General features: G+C 38.6%; 1 non-coding gene across 1 annotated transcript; it reads right to left on the bottom strand.

The window, feature by feature from the left end:
- Positions 1 to 7,965: 7,965 nt before the first annotated feature.
- LOC131608422 (small nucleolar RNA R71) lies at positions 7,966 to 8,072 on the bottom strand. The gene has a single exon (XR_009285684.1). It is a non-coding gene; the product is annotated as a small nucleolar RNA R71 (small nucleolar RNA).
- Between the last annotated feature and the right edge of the window lie 10,433 nt (positions 8,073 to 18,505).

The raw sequence follows: 18,505 nt of genomic DNA on the forward strand, positions 1-18,505 counted from the left end.
CACTGTTTAGGAATTGAAGCAATGCCTGTACATGCTCGGCTCGGTCTTACCTTGAAAGCATATGTTTAGCTGGACTTAGTCATTTGTATTCGTCATTCTCCCTCAATTTTGTTAATAATTCTAAAAATAGAAGTGTGCGACTAGAAAGTCGTAGTAGTGAGCGAATGAATCAACTCCAAAACCTGCATGGTCATCTTATTAGAATTGCTAAATCCGAAGGTACAACTTCTATCCTGAGTGACACTTAGCGATCGTAGGGGTTGAAATTCTGAGCATGGTAAACACCTATTGATCCTAGGGACAATCTCCTTCGTAGATCCATCGACCTTGTTTTACTCCTTAGTTAATGAACTTGTAGAAGTCAGGGTAATCTCGAATTCTCCTCGGACATGTCAAACCTGTTGGGGATAAATTGTTAGCGGTGGTTTTTCGTCGTATCGAAACTTCATGAGTTTCCTTTGACTGAACCTCTTTTGCTTTTCCTAAGGATAGTATCACACTATTTGCGACCTCCAGATTTTGTAGATTGATAAAGGAAATCTATGACCCCTTTTGCCCCTTGGTGAGGAGTTAACCTATGTCGCATTCCCTCCATCGTAGTTATGCCTCTTTGTTCAGAATATTGCCCCAGTTGGACAAACCCTTGTCCCCAGGTCATCGTAGAGCGTCATTGTAAGTTTGATATGTTTTAAGATGAACCCCTTTATGGCTAGATACATCTTGAGTGTATCTATGAGGGAACTTCTTTGTTGAACTAATCCTTGCTCGATGACAACCTTTACGGTATTTATGATCCTGTTACGATAGGGCATGGACATGCGGCTGGCATAGTGAAAGGCATCCTTATTCCCTTAGTAAGACTAAGATCATTCTCGATATTTTATCCTCCTTTCTCCATAGTTTATGATCCTTTGATTGTCTTCTTTACGGGTCTCGGGAAATCGGCTAGCATGGTAAGTATGGGTGCGGGCGAAGATGTAAATGTAAATGCAAATGTATGACAATGCAAATGCATGGATATGCGAGACTCCTTGTATTATAACTCCGTGTATGCAATGCAGACGTGTGACGTATACTCCGAGAGATAGCCTTAGAGGCGACATTAGACCCTAGCAAAATCTTGGCAAGATAGATGTTACGACACGCCAGTGGAAATCCCTTAGATTAGGGAGTATGCAGAAGGTAGCGGTTGGTGACCGTTCAAGACAGTCACCAAGTCTCATGGCTATCGAGAGGCCAATCAACGTGTACCAGTGAAGTTGTCCTTAGTGGGGAGGTTCTTTATGCGGAACACAACCTATATAAGGACGATATTGGATGAAGTGAAGTCCCTACAGGCTAGGGATGAAAGATATATAGATGGAAATCCAAACCCTACAAGTTAGAGGGTGCGTGGAAACAAGCATGGAGTGACCGTTCAGGACAGTCACTAGATCTCATAGCCATCGAGAGGCCAATCAAACGCATGCTAATGAAGTTGTCCTTCGGGGAAGGACGCGTCGTTGTGAAAACACATGGATGTAAAAGAAAAACCCTATAGGCTAGGGAATACGTAGGAGTAAGCACTGGGTGACCGTTTAAGATGATCACCGAACCGCGTGGCCATCGAGAGGCCAATTGACGTATGCTAACAAAGATGTCCTTCGTATGAAGGATGCGTTTTTAGAAATATAATCCCTACAGGCTAGGGAACGCGTATATGTAAGCACATGGTGACTGTTCAAAGTAGTCACTGGATCGCATGGCCATCGAGAGGCCAATCGACGTGCGTAAACGAAGATGTCCTTCGTGGGAAGGACACGTAGTTATAAAATACAAAGATATAAAAGGAAACTCCCCACAGGTTAGGGAGTGTGTAGATACAAGCGTAGAGTGACCGTTCATGACAGTTACTAGGTCTCATGGCCATCGTGAGGCCAATCAACGTGCGTAAATGGAGGTGTCCTTCGTGGGAAGGACATGGTTTTGGAAATAGGGTCCCTGCAGGCCAGGGAACGCGTAGGAGTACCTGCAAAATTAACACGCAAGACATTCGCAGTATATAAATTGCAACCACATAATAAGCACATAAGCACATAAGCCCTAGGTTCATAGGTTCGACGTAACGGCTTAGGGTGCCTACCCTTCCCATTGGTATGTTCTAGAAGGTCTCATGGGGTCGTTCGTAGCCGCCGAGACTTTTTGTCTCTTTGGATTTTAGAACAACTCATTTTATCCATGAGGTTCGAGTTTTAGGGGTTGGTTCCCAGAGAGATCAGCCAAATACCAAGTCCAGCCCTCAACAAGGTCAAGCCTCGTATCAGACCTTTCCGGATATTCAACCCACTCTGAGTGGAATTATAATAAGACTCGTAGGCGATGTAATTCCCCTCTGGTCATTATTATAATTCCCACGCTTAGGCTTAACAGCATTTTATATAAACCCAAAAGATGCAGTAAAATAACAAATATTCAGATAAACAAATATTCAATTAAATTACTGTAAATAAATAAAATGGCTGTAAATAAATGCAATTGCGAATAAATAAATAAATAAATAAAAATTTAAATATTTATAGAAAAAACCCTAAACCCTAAAATGGCAAATGAGCCAAACCCTAAAAATTTTGCCAAAACCTAAACCAATAACCACGAACCTAAACCCTCTCAAGCCTTAGGAGCATAATAATTCACCAATAGTGTTGCCAGCTGTAGCAACCTGCCCTAAAGATTAAGATTTAGAGTCGCCACCTATTCTGAAGGGCGAATAGGAAACCCTACGCAGTTTAGAGATCGGGGTAAGTTATTATAATCAGATTGAGGGAAGGTGTTAGGCACCCTCAACCCTTTCCTATTGGCTTTGAATCTAAGGGTCAAGTTTTATGGCTAAAATACAATGTTGATAGCTAAGAAATTGAAAAGGGTAAAAATAGAGATTTGAACTGAATTGAGATTTTAGGGGGGGAGACTCGCCTTGTTACCAAGTGCCTACGTATCTCCTTATGGAGAATCAGAGTCAACGTAGTTCGGGGCACAGGGTTGTACGCCTTAGAATTGAATTTGATTTGAATGTGTTGACGGTATTTTGAATTACCGTTTCGCAGCTTTGAAAAGGTATTTTGAATTACCTTCGTAGTCTCGCAGTATTGAACAGATGAAAATCCGTGGTTTGTGGTTTGATGTGTTTTGAGATTTGGGCGTACAACCCTGGTTTGATATGACACCGTTAGATGCGATGACCAATAGATTTGGTCAGTATAGCTAACGGATTAAGGGGCATTGCTGGTTACTCAGATCGATGGATTCAATCGTCGCGGGCAGCAAATTGAATGTTTTAATCTTAATTAAATTGCTTTATTCAGATATTTGATCAGTACGACATAGAGAGTCGACTAATTCGAAGGCGGGATGAAATAGATATTCATCCGCCATTTATCCGTTAAAGGGGAAGCTAAAATTGATTGTTTTTATTATTTTTATCTCTCGTCTAATGTGACTAATAGGTTTAGTCGGGTCGAGGAGAGAATTAATCGAAGGTTAATATTCTTTGCCAAATGGGATTGGGCAAACCATAATGGATGAATAAACCTTTCTAGGGTTTTTTTTTGTGATTTTTATAGTTAAAATTAATTAAATTAATTAACTCGAATAATCGAGTAATCAAAATAAATCGGGAAAATATTATAATCCTAACCCTAATCCTAATTTTATTTGTTAATCCTAATTTAAATAAATTATCTACACTAACAATATATTAATATAATTAAACATCTATATAAATAAGATATGAATAACATACATATATATAAAAAAATAAAGGAAACCTGGGCTGAAATCCTGTGTAGTTGGTTGTTGATGGTGTATGGTGGAGGTGTGTCTCCTGAGCCGTTTGATCTTGCTGGTTGCGTATCTGATGGTCTGGACTGGGTGTGCATCATGGTCACACGTAGATGCATGGCATAGAATCTGCAAAGGGATTAGAAGAAAATAATATACACAAAATGCCTCACCTGGGGATCGAACCAGGGCATGAGGCTTTGCAAGTCACTCTCTTGGCCAAGTGAGCTGCTTTCGTTGGCTGATAATTCTTCTCCTTCATTCAACCAAATATTGAGATAGCCAATTTTCCAGATTTTTAAAACCAAACGCGCGTGGGCCCCACTATCTCTCTGCATATCCAATCAAAAGGAGAAAGAGGGAGTCTTCATTGTTGACCCACCAATGAGGCAAGCTTACGCGTGGAGAGAGAAAACGACTGGCTGTTGAGGGTTCAGACCACCACCGGCGGTGGTTTCCTCCATCTTCTCCGATGGGGTGATTTTACCAAGCCTACAAATCTGTTCAAAACGAACTCCAAAAGTGCCCTTCTCCACTAATTCGGACCTCACGAATCCGATGGTGAGGTCCTTTTGATCTGAAACTCCCTGCAAGTAACGATACGAACAGACACAAACCTTGTGCCCTAACAATGGCACCCTTCTATTCCAGCGTATAAACTCAAGACTAATGATTCAAAATTAATCTAAAGATCATCCTTAACACATCTGGGCACATGAAACAGATTTATATTGCACGAAATAAAGGATATCGGAGATTGAACCTTTCACCAAAGGGTGCGATCTTGGGAGGGCAATATGGGACGCCTTGGCTTCGTCTGAATACCTGGTTCGACTCTTTAGAACTTTAGAAGAACATGTGGACGTCTGAAACGTGTTGAAACGTGATGAATCCGTCCATGGCTCGTGCCCTCATTCTTTCTAATTTTTCCCTTGAAAAGAAACCCTAGTGTTTTGCTGCCCCCCTTGCGGCCAGTCCTCCCTCCCCTAGTGAATGTTTTTTTAGAATATATACCTCCATAGAATTAGGTTAAATGTGGGCCTATATCCTTATGTCATGAGGTGACTTGGTAATTTCACACAAATGGTATGAAAACTTTCTAAAAATGATCATTCTTGCCTCTCCCCCAATCTCCACGTTTTTGGACACTCTATGGGGTGTAGTATGGGCCTTTGAACAATAATAAATGGATCCATGCAACTTAATTTCATTCCTTGATATTTTACATAATTTATTTAATATTTAAGTGAACAAAATTCAAATAAAATATAAATAAATATGATAAAAATATGATGGTGGATTTAAAAGGTCAAATTATGGTCCATGTATATGTTTGAAGTTCAAAAGTTTGGCCCACCCATTCAAAATTGTGAAAATTGCTCATTAGGGTTTCATGTGTTTCTCGGATTTTGACCCACTTGCGCGCATTGCATCTCCCTTCACTTTAATCACATAAATTCATTCTAGGTCTTTTTAGAAAGCTTGAAGAGTCCTTTACATGACCTTTTTGGTTTCATATCGATTGAAGCTTCAATGCTCAAGTTATGAGCTTTGACCTAAAAGGTATTTCTTGTTGACTTTTGGAGGACCTATAATCTCTTGTACCCCTCATATGAAATGAGATGGGCAAATTTCGGGGTATGACATTACGGAATAAGTTAATTGTATAGAAATAGACATAGTTTCTAATTCAGTTTGTACAATTCAATTCAATAATAGAATCCACATTTGCTTTACTCTCTTTCTTCCTCTCCTTAAAAATGTGCCTCACACAGTAACAAATTGGTATCACGGTCTGTAGGTTCGAGAAAGTAACTGACTTACTTTTATCGAAATTCCCAAGTAGAGGTGTTTTGTTGAAATCGAAATACCCAAGTAGAGGTGTTTTGTTGAAATCGAAATACCCAAGAAGAGGTGTCGACGGCGGTACAAGAGTATGTCGACAAAAAATCCACTAGAGGGGGGGCTTTGTGGACTCACACTTGATGAACACATTTTATACCGCATTTTACGACTCAATAGACACTGTTTTAAGTTTGTTTTATTACCGCTTTGTTGTCATTTTATTGTATTATGCCGGTTTTATTTATTTGTTTCAGGTAGTTGGCTAAGGAGACCGTCCGTGCGAGAAACCAAAGAAAAATACAAGAAAAGGAAGAAAAAGGAAGAATTGTGGTTTTCTGATACATGGCGACCGCCATGGGGTGGTCGCGTCCGCCATGCACCCCTTTCCCCGTCAAACACATTTTAAGCCATGGCAACCTCCATGGACCCAGTTTGCACAAAAATAGCAACAGACTTGGCCAAGTCTTTACTCCACTCTTCCTTATATTTTCTCCACCAATTGCATGATTTTAGGGGATTAATTGTGATGCCAAACCACTATATAATTCCACTTTGACTTGAAAAAAATTGTCCAAGATTTATCGTATCATTGTGCACTTTTGAGCTATCATTCTTTTCATCGTTTTAGGCAAAAAAATCACTTGTAAAAGTGGTAGTTTCTCACATTGGGGAGCTATCACAAAACTAGTATTCTAGGCCTACTTTGATCAATCTTGCCTCCATTTTAGAGTTTTATTTCAAGTTCCTTCCTGTACTCAAAGTATTTTCCGCAATAATTCCAGGTTCTTATTATTATTTATCGCTTTTATTTCTTATTCTTGTTTGTGAATATATATATATATATATATATATATGTGTGTGTGTGTGTGTGTGTGTGTGTGTGTGTGTGTGTGTGTGTGTGTGTGTGGGGGGGGGGGGGGGGGGGTTAACTGTTGTCTATTGTTTTTTATGTTGGCAATAAACCTTTTCAAAAACCGTATTATGTTTATGCCTTTCATTAATAACTATAACCATAAGTTTATTTTCGAAGTCATGTCAGGCTAAATCCTTTGAGTCCGGTAGTGAAGACCGTCATCTGATGGGACTCGGTATTAAATTGGCATAAAAACCTTATTTTTAAACTATCTTTCTGGTTCTATTTTTAATTGAATATTTTCCCAAAGCTTTTACGTGACGACGAAAATATTAAGGTTTCAAACCACTAGAGCGTGAGAGTGAGGCTTATACAGGAAATTAAAAATAGGACTTCTAAACACAACGAGAGCACATTAGAATTAATTAGGATTTATTTGGTTTTCAAAGAGTATTCCTTAACTTAAATGGGTGAACGGGAGTAATATCCATGGGGACTTGAAATATATAAAAGGTCAACAGAATGAGAGTTGAGACTAATGTTTTTAAACTAATATCTTCTATCTGAAAATGATTTGAAAATACAACCTATGCCATTAATTTACTGAGTCCTAAAGGAAGGATTGTAAACTACATTCCGGTCTCGCTTAATCAATATATTCCTTAAGTCAAATTATAGCTTTAACTTTAGTTTTAAGTTCCCTTTTTGCCCATAAATTTTAGTTACCCTTAGATTTACAAAGCGACTATAGATAACGGTGAGGTTTATTATTAAGTCCTCATGGGATCGATAATCTTTTATAACTCCAGTGATAAGTCTGTGCACTTGCGGATTAGCACCCATCAAGTTTTTAGCATCGTTGTTGGGGACTTTAATTTAGTCAACATCGTAACTTCGTTGTTGCACCGTAGAGACTAAGGAATGTTGTCCCTTTCCTTAACTTAGGTTGTATGCTAGATACCCGTTCCTTCGGAAATGATTTAGCACAACCTATCAACGAAATTGAGCGTTTTATTCATCGGAAACATTAAATCAGACAATTAAGTTTAGAATACAACATGCCAGATATGGCTTCCAACAACAATAATCGTCCTCTTAAGGGTTTTGTTGCTCCCTCTCAAGAGGATCCATATTCGAGTATTACACCCCCTGCCATTGAGGTAAACAATTTCGAGCTGAAACATACTTTGTTGCAAACTATGCAACAAAACCAGTTCTTTGGAAATCCTACAGAGGATCCTAATTTGCATTTATTTGTGTTTGTGCAATATGCTGACACGTTGAAGGTCAATACTGTTAGCCCTGAAGCTATAAGACTACGTCTCTTCCCATTTTCCCTAAGGGATAGAGTGAGAGCTTGGCTATAATTTCTACCCTCAAACTCCATTACTACATAGAACGAATTGAAGAAATCCTTCTTAGCCCGATACTTTCCACCTAGCAAAATTGCTATGCTAAGAAGCCAACTCAATGGATTTAGACAGAAAGATAGAGAATCACTTTCCAAAGCATGGGAGAGATATAAAGACATGTTGAGACTTTCTCCGCATCACGGTATGGAACAATGGATAATTATTCATACCATCTACAACGGTCTCTTGTACAACACAAGATTAACCATAGACATTGCTGCTGGTGGCGCACTAATGGAAAAGCCTTTCCAAGATGTTTGTTAGCACATAGAAAATATGGTTCAAAATGATTATCAATGGGGAAGTGAGCGAACTCCGTACAAAATCACAAACAAAAGGCAGGATGTACGAAGTAAATGGACTCGACCATGTCAAAACCAAAGTAGAAGCTCTTACTCAAAAGATAAAAAACTTGACCATAACTCCTGCAGCCACTCTGGCTGTAGTAGCTCCTAATTGCGATGTATGTGGAGTTCTTGGGCATAATGCCCCTGAATTCCAGTTATTGGAAGGAATTCCTTTTAACCAAGTGAATTATGCTTAAGGTAACCCTTATTCCAATATCTATAACCCTTATACCAATACGTAGAACCATCCAAACTTCTCGTACAAGAACAATAATGCATTATTTACACCTATTCCTTCACCTACCATACCACCTGGTTATAAAAAAGGAGCCCCTGTGTAGCGGGGAAAATCTGATATCGAAGCCATAGGATTGACTCGAATCAATATTTCATTTGAAATCGCCACCGCGCTTTATTTTTTCAAAGGAAAAGGGAAAAGAACGAAAAACCCAAAGTTTTATTTTAAAACAAGAAAGAGAACTCAGGTTCGGGTGTTGATTATATGAGGGGAAGGTTTAAAGCACCCCTCATATCTGTGGTACTCCATAGGAACCTTTTTGAAAATCTGTGTTGTGTGTGTGCTAAAAAAGGGTTTGTTTTATTTTTAAAATAAGCTCGGCAAAGCGTTAAGCTTTGTGCCTACATACCTCCTCGGTGCAATGGAGAAGTCAGAGCTAATGTAGTTCCGCTTAAAAGGGGAAAACGTTTTTAAAACGAATAAACACTTTGTCGTCGTCGGAGAGAAATACTCAGCCATTGATCTTGAGCATGAGAATAAACGAGTTCTTTGCATCGCAAATGAAAGAAGGGCTCCAACTCGGATAAAATCGACGAGTATGCCACTAGCTCTCTCACGCGGAAAAGATCTCACTATATCAATCAATTTCAAAATCGTGGGGTATAACCACTCGCTTCAACAATTAACGGTGTCTAAACTTTGCAGAAAAAGGCCACTAAGGGCAAAAGATATTTTTTAAGAAAAAGGTTTTGAAAAAGATTTGCAAACATAAGAATATTTTGAAAAAGGGAGAAGATTTTGAAAATTTAAGAATGGGAGGAGATGAAGAGGCTATCCTATTGCGTAAAATAAAAGCTAAGGAAAGAAACGGTCTAACCAAAATAAGAAGCCAACACTTGACATTGTGAGTCAAGGTAGATTTCCCATCCTTTGGAATATTAGTATCAAACCAACACATTATCACTTGGGGATCCAGATGAACTTATTATCTTAGCACCACTTTGCATTAAGCACATTAAAATTCTGACGAAAATCGGGCAGAATAACGGCTGTTTTCGGGTAAAATCCTTATCTCAATGCCTTGGAATTAACCATCAAGGGCTTTCAAGGAAATACCTGCACAAATAAACAGACAACAATCCAATGCCAGACAGACAGCATAACAGTAGAGTAACCATAGAATGAGGGTCCAGAGGCACTAAGTCCATAAGTCCGAATCTCCAAAATGCTAGGGATAGTAACCAATAGTCCAAAAGAGAGCCTTAAGTGTTTTTTTAGATTTTTGTTATTTATTAGTGTTTTAGCATAAGAGTAAAGTATGGTCCAAGTGGACAAAGAGAAAATAGCGGAAACATAAACATGTGTCCAAATGGACAAAGGAAAAATAGCGGAAATATAAACGTCCAAATGGACAAAGGAAAAATAGCGGAATGTAAGTATGATGAAATGATAAAATAAAGCGATAAAGCGAGAAATATAAAGAGAAATATAATAAATTGCGGAAATTAAAGTTAGTTTTTAGATGTTAAAGATAACCATCTTGAAACTTGTCAAGTATGTTATCAAAGTTAGTAATGAAGATCGATGGTGAGTGAAGGATGTTCTCGGATTTAAATTCAATGGACATTTATTAGAAGCTTGATAAAATCATAGCGACTACACGATAAACCTCCATAAGTCTTAAATCAACCGCATACAATTATCTTCCATATTTGATCTTTTTTATTCGGGACACGAAATATTGCGCTATGTTAAGCAGATCGCCAAGTGATTTATATAGAAATCACCCTACAACGAGGCCGGTCAAAACTTTATGTGCTAATGCATGCGAGAGACATGATATGTAGATCATTCTCCGAAAGCAATACCGCACGAAAAGAAAATAGGTAACGATCTAGTCTTTACTAAGAATCCATAAGAATTCTCAAAGTATTAAGACTTTCATTGATCAAAAGAAAAAAGGGAGAAGAAGAAGATAAAATGCATAAAGTAAAATCAACTCACACTATCATTAATATCATTCATCTAATATTATGGATTAGGTCCTTTCAAACCTATCAACATCCTAGATCCAATGATATTAATGAAGTGGAGGAAGAAGGAAGCCAAAACAAGCATAAAAAAGGCAAAAAAACACATTTTGTCCCAGGGGAAATCGATTTCCCTAAGGAGGAAATCGATTTCCTTAGTGCAGGTTTTCAAATCTGGCGCAGAAACGTAATGGAAATCGATTTCCCTAAGGAGGAAATCGATTTCCTCTGTGCAGTTTTCAAAAAATCAGCATTAGGAGGCATAAAACTTGACCTAAGCAAACATACAAACACCTTATGATCACATATCAATTGGAGCACGAATTTTCCATCAAATCACCATCAAATAGGACCATTATAGCATCAAAGATGCATCACACACAAGCACAAAAGAATCACATTATGATGGATGAATAAAGATGAAGAAAATTACCAAATCTTGAACAAAACTTAGATCTACTTCAAGAATCACCAACACAAATCTTGATCTCTCAACAATTGAAGAAAAAAGAGTGAAATGGATGGTGGTTTAGCTCAAAGTTTGTGAGGTTCAAGATGTGACTCACAAACTTTATGAAAGAAAAAGAGCTTTGGTGAATTTGGTAAGGATGAGGAGAGAAATTGCAAGGGGTTTTTTGGCTCTCAAAGCTTGAGAAATGAGAGAGTAGTGGCCTCTATTTATAGGATGAGAGCAAGAGTAGTGGCAATTTGGTCATTTGCTCTTAGTTAATTAACTTGTGTTTAATTTGTGATTAAAGTGGCATTTAAATGGTAAAAAATGGTAAAATGAGGTTAAAATGGAATTAATGAAGGGAATTATTTTGGTGAGGTGGAAAATTGGTAAAATGACAAATAAAAAGGTGCCAAAATGATGTCAAGCTTCCCTCCTTATATTTTTTTTGAATTTCGCCTTGAGGAAATCGATTTCCCCCAGGAGTGAAATCGATTTCACTCTGTTCCAGAAGAGAATTTGGCGCAAAATACACTAGGGAAATCGATTTGCCCAGGAGGGAAATCGATTTCATGCTGTCCAGAATGTGATTTTGTTGAAAATTGCTGTAGGGAAATCGATTTACCCAAGAGGGAAATCGATTTCATCAGTCCAAAATGTGGAAAATGCCTTGTTTATTGCATGTCTTGGCTTGGTACCTACAAAACAAAAGCCTACAAAGAAACAAAGCAATATTTTTGGTATTTGGGTTAGTATAATATGCATACAAGATAAACAATCATTGGTGCTTGACGGTCCCTCTTATTGATGAGGTGAGTGCAACACCACAAACAAAACTATCAAGTGAAGCTCTTGATTAATGATTGGGATATGAATGATATATGATCTTAGGGTCAAAAATTGGGGTATGACAGATGCCCCTATTTAAGTTTCTTCGATCCGGAGGTACGATGATTGCAAATCTTCGTTTTGACGAGATTGAAGAGACTTAAATATATAAAACACACAATTTTTGATCCTAAGATGCAATGCAAAGGTTTAATGAATGCATATGATGATGATGAAACATAGCAACACTAGGGATGCAAAGGAAATCCACTGGGAACACAAAATGACTTTGTGGGAAGAATTCCACTGGGGAAGATAAGGATCTGTTGGAGAGACGAAATTCTGCTGAGGAAAGGAACTTCACTAAGGAAAGCATTTCGCACCAGAGAGGTCAAAGCATCATCTTTCACTAGGGATGAGAAAAAGGGACATCCTTTTTCACTGGGGATGAGAAATATGCATCCTCTTTCACTGGGGAATCAGAATACCTATCCTTCGTTAACAGAGAACACACCATCGTTCCACTGATGATATGAATAGAAATGCATCGACGTACCACTGACGATGAAGATAACAAAATACACCCACGTTCCACTGAAGGTGAACCACCAACATCCCACTAGAGGTAGAAAGAGATGTATCGCCGTACCACTAACGATAACACATACCAACGTTCCACTGAAGGTATTGAAGAGATATACCACCGTACCACTGATGATATAAAAAGAGATAATTCATCGACGTACCACTGACGATGAAAGAGATGTACCGCCGTACCACTGACGATAACACATACCAACGTTCCACTGAAGGTATTGAAGAAAAATACATCGACATACCACTGACGATGAAGATAACAAAATACACCAACGTTCCACTGAAGGTGAACTACCAACGTTCAATTGGACGTAGAAAGAGATGTATCGCCGTACCACTAACGATAACACATACCAACGTTCCACTGAAGGTATTGAAGAAAAATACATCGACGTACCACTGACGATGAAGATAACAAAATACACCAACGTTCCACTGAAGGTGAACTACCAACGTTCCACTGGAGGTAGAAAGAGATGTATCGCCGTACCACTAACGATAACACATACCAACGTTCCACTGAAGGTATTGAAGAAAAATACATCGACGTACCACTGACGATGAAGCTAACCAAATACACCAACGTTCCACTGAAGGTATTGAAGAAAAATACATCGACGTACCACTGACGATGAAGATAACAAAATACACCAACGTTCCACTAAAGGTGAACTACCAACGTTCCATTGGAGGTAGAGAGAGATGTATCGCCGTACCACTAACGATAACACATACCAACGTTCCACTGAAGGTATTGAAGAAAAATACATCGACGTACCACTAACGATGAAGATAACAAAATACACCAACGTTCCACTGAAGGTGAACTACCAGCGTTCCACTGGAGGTAGAAAGAGATGTATCGCCGTACCACTAACGATAACACATACCAACGTTCCACTGAAGGTATTGAAGAGAAATACATCGACGTACCACTGACGATGAAGATAACAAAATACACCAACGTTCCACTGAAGGTGAACTACCAACGTCCCACTGGAGGTAGAAAGAGATGTATCGCCGTACCACTAACGATAACACATACCAACGTTCCACTGAAGGTATTGAAGAGAAATACATCGACGTACCACTGACGATGAAGATAACAAAATACACCAACGTTCCACTAAAGGTGAACTACCAACGTTCCGCTGGAGGTAGAAGAGATGTATCGCCGTACCACTAACGATAACACATACCAACGTTCCACTGAAGGTATTGAAGAGAAATACATCGACGTACCACTGACGATGAAGATAACAAAATACACCAACGTTCCACTGATGGTGAACTACCAACGTCCCACTGGAGGTAGAAAGAGATGTATCGCCGTACCACTAACGATAACGCATACCAACATTCCACTGAAGGTATTGAAGAAAAATACATCGACGTACCACTGACGATGAAGATAACAAAATACACCAACGTTCCACTGAAGGTGAACTACCAACATCCCACTGGAGGTAGAAAGAGATGTATCGCCGTACCAATAACGATAACACATACCAACGTTCCACCGAAGGTATTGAAGAGAAATACATCGACGTACCACTGACGATGAAGATAACAAAATACACCAACGTTCCACTGAAGGTGAACTACCAACGTCCCACTGGAGGTAGAAAGAGATGTATCGCCGTACCACTAACGATAACACATACCAACGTTCCACTAAAGGTATTGAAGAGAAATACATCGACGTACCACTGACGATGAAGATAACAAAATACACCAACGTTCCACTGAAGGTGAACTACCAACGTCCCGCTGGATGTAGAAAGAGATGTATCGCCGTACCACTAACGATAACACATACCAACGTTCCACTGAAGGTATTGAAGAAAAATACATCGACGTACCACTGACGATGAAGATAACAAAATACACCAACGTTCCACTGAAGGTGAACTACCAACGTTCCACTAGAGGTAGAAAGAGATGCCTCTTCGTATCACTGATGGTGAAGAGCAATCAATAATATTTGAGGATGCAAACACAAATGCATAATCTCAATATTCATTGTCCAGCAGCCAAAATTTAATCCATGACCAAATGGAAAGAAACTGCCCCAAAAAGACTGGACCAGGTGAGGGAAAAAACTCACTGGTCTTCTGTTCGTAGACATCTGAACAGAATAACTGAAACATATTATCCACCTAGAAACAAATTCAGTGGGGATTTTCAAGGAAAGTGAGCTCTTTCTGCTTGACTGCAAACTGTCACTTATACTGAAGCGACTTACCATTTGCTGAGCTTCTTCCACTTGACTGTAAACTGTCACTTATACTGAAGCGACTTACCATTTGCTGAGCTTCTTCCACTTGGAATCAAGAAGTTCATAAAGTATGAGAGATTATCACTTGATTGGAAGATAAGATTAATATGTGGAGACATACAAACCTGCTCAAATAAAGAGGCTTGCATTTGTTGTCAACAAAACATGCTGAGGACAGAACCTGCCCCTTGCTTTCAAGTACAAATTCCAACGGAGTGCAATGACAACACTGCTGGGAAATAAGCCTTTCAATATCTGATAAGAACATCCATCACAAATGAATTTTCCATTGTTGAGGAAAGCAGAATCCTCAAGAGGTGCAAAATAAATGCCTCCTCAATCTAGGTTTCCCATCCTAGAGAGGTTCAAAATAGTATTGCAAGAGACCAAAGTTCATCTCCAAGAACAAACTGGATAGAAACGGTCAAACAACGCTTTGCCCCTTGAGGAATAAACTCAGCTGGGGATTAATTCCATCCTGACAAATGAGCTGAGGAGGAACACCGAAGCAAAATTCTTCCACGAGGAACAAACTCAACGGGGATTATCAATCTCTGCGAGAACTTTACAGATCATCTTCTTCTTATCAAAAGGATTGGACAACACATCAAGCTCTATTATGGGGAATTAGGGAAAATTTCTTTGGAGAAAATCACCATTCTGAACTTGCAGAGGAACTAAGAAGTTAACATCAAAGCAAACAAGTTAACATGCGGGGGATTTTAGTTCAAAACTCAACACAAGGTGAGAAAGAAAACCCAACAGTCAACCGTTGTCTCAAAACTTCTTGGTAGAGAGTGACATACTCTGGACTAATCATGGAAACAACCTTTGTGCTTCAAGCTAATGAGGTGATCAAGGTAACTTCTGATTCACAACTTGCCCCAGACTACATGGTCTATGAAAGGAAACTACCTCAAAAAAGGTTCAAAGAGATCCTTGGCGTCATGAAGATTTGGAATAATCTGCCCCAGATCAACAAATTCTTGGAGAGATTTGTCAAATCTCGACGTAGCTGCCCCAGATTGACTAAACTTGGCACATTCTTTTACTCGACAAAGTCTTCGAGCTTTGCCCCATGATGGTAATCAAACTTGCAAAAGCATTATAATGGGAAAACAACATGCCCCTGGCAATGTTTTAGTTTTCTACTGATGATCAGATGTAAACTTCCTGAATGTCAAACAAATGTTTACAAGCAGAAAAATGTTTATTCTGAGAATGATAATGAAAATGCAACAATTATGTAAGTCTTGAAGTTTCAAAAAGATGTCACAAAACCTTGTGAATGAATCACTAGTTAAGAGATGACGTTGATTTTTTTATTTTTTATTTTATGCATATGATACTAACACCAGTTTTCAGCATAACCGATAGGAGTCGGGAATGCTTTCTTGTTTAAGTATGCTTTCGAAATAAACCCTGCTTCAATTAGGACTTTTGAGGGTTGTAACGTGGCATGGTTCACGGTTTTCAAAAAAAGATTTTTAGGCTCAAAGTTTATTTAGCCCACCCCACCTTCGTGATGTTCTCCAATCCTATGTTCAGTTAACTCAACATGAGTATTCATCTCTCAAAAGGATTTTGTGCCATTAAGGACCTAATGAAGCGTTCTTGGAGTAGTAGTCACCCCTCTTTGTCTTCTTTTTTGTATTCACACAGATTTGTTCATTGTTGAGGACTTTTGCTTTGTAGTCCTTTCTTTTCACTTTTCACTCTTTTTTTATTTATTTATTTCCCTAACTTTTGTCTGGACTGATTCTTTTGAATTGGTCGTCCAGCGGGATGCTCTAACTTTTGCCTAAGTCATTTATTTTCAAGTTTCTGACTTAGCGAGCTTTTTTCTTTTTCTTCTTTTTTTTCTTTTTTTTTTCTTCATTATTTTGATTTGAACAAATCGTGTGACATTTGACTTTGTCTTGACTTGTTGAGAGGGTTGTGACAGCCTCATTCTTTGGCAGATGGAGGATAACCATTGTGGCTTCACATTTTCCAGCCTTTTGATGCGCGGGGAATAACCATTGTGGTTTTCCATGATCCAACCATTGATGTGGATATGACATGCTTGACCTTTGGATGCACAATCCTTTTTGAAATCTGAACACTTGGTCAAATCAACTGAACACTACCCTGCCCCAGGTTAAAAATTAGTGTTTTTTCGTTTAGAAAAGAAACTCCTACTTCAAGGCTCAAAGGGGTTAACAAGGGATTATATTCCTTATATCTCCGGTGTTTGGGAATTTGAAACAATGCCTGTACATCATCAGCAGGGTCTTATTCAAAAGCATACAACCAGAAATTTTGCGTTTTCAGATCATCATCCTCCTTCCAATTTTTGCATAAGCAAGAGTTTGGCAAAAGTAATTGGTATCATAATGCATAAAAACAAATAAACATGAGTGAAACGAATGGATTACTTCAAGACAAACATTATCATTGCATTAGCATTAACATTCAAAAATAAACAAGTTTCTACATGCAAATAATGCATTGAAAAACAAGAAATATTACGAATGGAAATCAATAAGAATACTAAAAACTGAGAAAAACTCTCTCCATCTGGGCATATGCTGAACGAAACATCTTTCGAACTTCAGGCTACCATCAATAGTAATTCAATCATGCTTTGGCAAAGAATTGGCTTGAACATCATAACCAACATCTTGGAAAGTCAAAATACCAGCATGGATTAATCTTTGAACTTCATCTTTTAGAGCCCAACAATCTTCTAAACTGTGTCCGGGAGCATCCTGATGAAAAGCGCAAGTAACATCAGCATTGTACTACCAAGGGAGTTTCTCGGGAACAGGAGGCGGTGACTTTATCTGAACCAAATTCTTACAAATCAAAGCAGGGTACAATTATGTGTAAGTCATGGGGATAGGACCAAAATTCCCCTTTTGAGGTTGATTTTGCTCGTTCGGTGGAGGAGCTCGATGACGAGTACTCTGCTGATAATCTGGAATCGTATGAACTGAATTAGATACAGGAATGAAATAGGAAACATGCTGATATTGATGATGATTGTTTCCTCCCCTGATTCTCTTCTTTGAAAAGTCATTACCAAACTTCTTCACACTACCAGCTGAGTTACCTTCTTCAAGCAAACATTCCTTTCGGACATCTTTTTCTAGAAGTGCTTTCATATCCACCTTTCCATGGGAGTCAGTAGGTGTATGGACTACTATCCCCTTAGGAAAGGATGAGTTCAGAGTTTCAAGAAAGACCTTTGCCATCCTTTCTTCCTTCATAGAGGGATTGACTTGGGCAGCAACTAAAGCCTCAACCAGAGCAGTCAGATGCTCCATACCAGCCTTCAAAGTAACCACCTCTTCACGGAGCTCAAGAATCTCTTGTTTGATGCTTTCCATTTCTTCTTAGCAAGAGTGTTGTACTGATGATACCATGAGAAAGGAAATAAGGCTCTGGAGAATTTCTTTAGAAAGCAGGACCAAATGTAGAATGATGCATGCAATGCAGTAATTTGTTTTTATTTTATTTTATTTTAATTTTTGAGTTTCAAGGAACTTAAGATATTAACTTGTAAACACTCAAACATTGGACTAAAGCTTTGATTAAGTTATCATCAAAATCAATCATCCATTTTGGTGGATTAGAATTTTCACCCCATCAACACCCAAGATCCATTGAGTTTGATGAAACTTATGATGTTTACAAGGAAAGACCTCTAAGTTCCTTGAAAATCAAAAGAAAAAGACTTTTCATGGATGCATGAATGCATGGTTTATGCATCAACCACAATCAAGAGCATGCAAGGTCACATAAGATCATAGTTCAAAGGTTCGACGT

Source organism: Vicia villosa, linkage group LG5 (genome assembly GCF_029867415.1).
Source record: "Vicia villosa cultivar HV-30 ecotype Madison, WI linkage group LG5, Vvil1.0, whole genome shotgun sequence".
Lineage (NCBI taxonomy): Eukaryota > Viridiplantae > Streptophyta > Magnoliopsida > Fabales > Fabaceae > Vicia > Vicia villosa.